Below are 4,136 nucleotides of genomic sequence, written 5' to 3'. Positions count from 1 at the left end.
AGAGAGTGGCAGCTGTTCTATGAGGCTGAGACTGGACAACAACCAGTGTCCTCCTCTCCAACACCATCATTGGCGGATTTCAAAGCTCTAGAGAGAGAGTGTCAGCTGTTCGATGAGGCTGAGACTGAGCAACAGCCAGTTTCCTCCTCTCCAACACTATCATTGGCGGTCCACGAAGCTCTAGAGAGAGAGTGGCAGATATACTATGAGGCTGAGACTGGACAACAACCAGTGTCCTCTCCAACGACATCATTGGCGGATTTCGAAGCTCTAGAGAGAGAGTGGCAGCTGTTCTATGAGGCTGAGACTGGACAACAACCAGTGTCCTCCTCTCCAACACCATCATTGGCGGATTTCAAAGCTCTAGAGAGAGAGTGTCAGCTGTTCGATGAGGCTGAGACTGAGCAACAGCCAGTTTCCTCCTCTCCAACACTATCATTGGCGGTCCACGAAGCTCTAGAGAGAGAGTGGCAGATATACTACGAGGCTGAGACTGGGCAACAACCAGTGTCCTACTCTCCAACACCATCATTGGAGGAATACGAAGCTCTAGAGAGAGAGTGTCAGCTGTTCTATGAGGCTGAGACTGGGCAACAACCAGTGTCCTCCTCTCCAACACCATCATTGGAGGAATACGAAGCTCTAGAGAGAGAGTGTCACCTATTTGATGAGGCTGAGACTGGGCAACAACCAGTTTCCTCCTCTTCAACACTATCATTGGCGGTCCACGAAGCTCTAGAGAGGGAGTGGCAGATATACTATGAGGCTGAGACTGGACAACAACCAGTGTCCTCTCCAACGACATCATTGGCGGATTTCGAAGCTCTAGAGAGAGAGTGTCAGCTGTTCTATGAGGCTGAGACTGGGCAACAACCAGTGTCCTCCTCTCCAACACCATCATTGGAGGAATACGAAGCTCTAGAGAGAGAGTGTCACCTATTTGATGAGGCTGAGACTGGGCAACAACCAGTTTCCTCCTCTTCAACACTATCATTGGTGGTCCACGAAGCTCTAGAGAGGGAGTGGCAGATATACTATGAGGCTGAGACTGGGCAACAACCAGTGTCCTCTCCAACGACATCATTGGCGGATTTCGAAGCTCTAGAGAGAGAGTGTCAGCTGCTCTATGAGGCTGAGACTGAACAACAACCCGTGTCCTCCTCTTCAACACTATCATTGGCGGTCCACGAAGCTCTAGAGAGAGAGTGGCAGATATACTATGAAGCTGAGACTGGGCAACAACCAACGTCCTCCTCTTCAATATCATCATTGGTGGACCATGAACGTCTACAGAGAGACCGGTAGCTGCTCTATGAGGTTGGGACAAGGAAACGGGGACCTAGGGGGCCTAGGGGGCTAGGCTTTCTCTCTTTCTTCCTCCATCCCCCTCCAGGGCAGCACACTGGTGTAGTAGGCGGCACAGTGGTATAGTGGGCGGTACAATGGTGTAGTGGGCGGCACAGTGGTGTAGTGGTTAGCACTATCACCTAGCAGCAATAGAGTCGCTGGTTCAATTCCAAACCACGATTCCATCTGCCTGGAGTTTGCATGTTCTCCCTGTGCCAGCGTGGGTTTCCTCCGGGTACTCCGGTTTCCTCCCACACTCCAAAGACATGCTCTTTTTCCTTCTCCCTCCACCCCCCTCTCTCTCTCTCTTTCTCCAAGAGGGTGGAGGGAGAAAGGGAGAGGGGGGATGGAGAAAGAAAGAGGGGGGGTTGGAGGGAGAAGGAAAGAGGGGGGTCTTTCCTTCTCCCTCCAACCCCCTCTCTTTCTTTCTCCATCCCCCCTCTTTCTTTCCCCCATTACCACCCCCCTTTTTCTCTCTCTTTCTCCAAGAGGGTGGAGGGAGAAAGGGAGAGGGGGGATGGAGAAAGAAAGAGGGGGTTGGAGGGAGAAGGAAAGAGGGGGGTCTTTCCTTCTCCCCCCAACCCCCTCTCTTTCTTTCTCCATCCCCCCTCTTTCCCTCCCCCTTCCCCCCCGTCCCCACCCCCCCTTTCATTCTCCATCTCCCCCTCTCTCCCTCCCCGTCTCCCTCCACCCCCCCTCACCCCTCCATCCCCCCTCCTGCTTCTCCCCTACCCCATGGACGTCCAGCATCATCTAGTCCAGCATCATCTAGTCCAGCCATTCTCCACCACACCACATGACCAGACATGGGGGGTGACCTGGATAGTTTCTGTAGTGTAGAGGTCATCACGTTTGCCTACCAGGCGAAAGGTCCCCGGTTCAAATCCGGGCAGAAACACATCACCCCCCAGTGCTGTATAAGGTGGAAGAGGATGTCTGAATTCCGCCCCGCCATGTGTCTTTTCCGGTAATAAGGTTTCAGGCCTGTAAACTCCCCCCCATCTACCAGGCCTGAGAACACCTCGCCCTCCCATCCCCCTCGTTCCTCTTCCCCATCACATTAGGGCGGCACAGTAGTGTAGTGGTTAGCACTCTCGTCTAGCAGTAAGAAGGGTCGCTGGTTTGAATCCCAACCATGACACTACCTGCCTGGAGTTTGCATGTTCTCCCTGTGCCTGCGTGGGTTTCCTCCCACACTACAAAGAAATGCAGGTAGGTTAATTGGCTTCTGTCCAAAATTTGCCCCTAGTATATGAATGGGGACCTTGGATTGTGGCTCCTTGAGGGTAAGGACCGATGTGAGTGTGCAATGTACAGGGATAGGGACAATTGTAGACACTCACTCAGGTTGAACTTGATGGACTGGTGTCTTTATCCAACCTTACTAACTATGTAACTATCACACCTATTGAAATGTCTTAAACAGTGGTCATGTCCAAGATGGCCACCTGAGCGGCTGCGTACTTCAGAGCTCTGCTGGCAGGGACTACTAATATCCTCTTGTGACAGAGGCCTTTGGGGGGGACTGAATGCCAGCCTCTTGCCCATCCATTATGGGCCCTGGCATTTGGGGGAAGGGTGCTCTTTGTGATCTGCATGCCTGGGGACCCCTGAGGTGGTGTTACTTGGATTCAGGTCCATGCCCCCCCAAGACACACAGACTCTGGATATGCATTTGCCATATTAACAATGTCATCAACTCCAGCCACCTGTCTGTTGTCTTCTTTAATGCAAATGAGTCTAGTCTGGCTTGACAGAGTATTTCACCTATTGTTTGTTTAATTAACATGCTAATTATATGGTTGTCTGCTAAGTGTTTACTAGAGGGGAGGGGGAGTATCCATGAGCAGCCCAACCTCGTTATCTAACCCCTTGTGTTAAAAGTGTATAAATACTGTATTCTGGTTCTAATAAAGAGTCCATGTCAGCAGCTAAGCAAGTCTCGTCTTGTTTTGTGCTTGGGAGTGGTTGGAATATCTGATATCTATATTCAGAGTGGGAGGAAGTGGTATATGACGGAAGCACTCAAGCGGAGTGTGGGGGATAGGATCTGTCACATCGGTGGCAAGCAGTGGGATGCTTCCTGCAGTCCGGGACATCCAAAATTCCACTTGTATCCAAGGTCCGGATAGCAGACTTCAGTCACCCCAGCGGAGATCTGGATCTGGCATCAGAGTTCCTGGGGCTGCTGTGGATCGTCCTTTCAGCATACACCAGGACTGTGTCTGCAGATGAATACCTGGAGCTCAGTCAGCGGATACGGGTGGAGCTCTGGATTGGAGCCCTCCAGCTCGCTGGTATAAAGCAGGGCAAGTGCTTTCCAATCCAAGAGCAACGGGTCAGTGACCAACGGGCATTGCAGATGGCATTCTTGGGAGAGCAAACCCCAGGAGCAATGGGTGACTGAGTTGGACAGGCTGGGCCAGCAGGAGATAGAGCTGGACAATCATTATCGGGCTCTGCAATGGCACGCAGAGCAGGGATATGTAGGGGAGACAACAGAATGCTCTCCGGAGGGATATGACTTTGGTGGCCCTGGATTGCTGTGGGAGCGCCTTACAGATCGTTTTGTGTTTGGCGATGGGGGGGAACCTACCCTTGAGGACCTGCGAGAATATAGAGAGGCTATGCTCGGTCTTGCAGGGGTCTCAGAGCTTAAACCTGACCTGGACCATTTTGCTAAGAAAGAAACAGCATCTGAAAAGGGGATACAGGAAACTGCTAGAACACATTTAGCAGCATGCCAGAGAAATGCTGGCAGCCGGACAGAGTAAATGACCTCGGCCCCA

General features: G+C 52.0%; 1 non-coding gene across 1 annotated transcript; it reads left to right on the top strand.

Annotated features, from left to right (window-relative positions):
- The first annotated feature begins 2,172 nt into the window (after nucleotides 1–2,172).
- On the top strand, nucleotides 2,173–2,245 carry TRNAG-ACC (transfer RNA glycine (anticodon ACC)). Its single transcript has one exon. It is a non-coding gene; the product is annotated as a tRNA-Gly (tRNA).
- The last annotated feature ends 1,891 nt before the right edge of the window (nucleotides 2,246–4,136 follow it).

The sequence above is a fragment of the Lithobates pipiens genome, unplaced genomic scaffold (assembly GCF_037356315.1).
Source record: "Lithobates pipiens isolate NorthernLeopardFrog02 unplaced genomic scaffold, aLitPip1_a1.2 Scaffold_18, whole genome shotgun sequence".
Classification (NCBI taxonomy): domain Eukaryota; kingdom Metazoa; phylum Chordata; class Amphibia; order Anura; family Ranidae; genus Lithobates; species Lithobates pipiens.
Note: the sequence above shows the minus strand (reverse complement) of the source record. Positions and strands in the feature narration are given on the sequence as shown.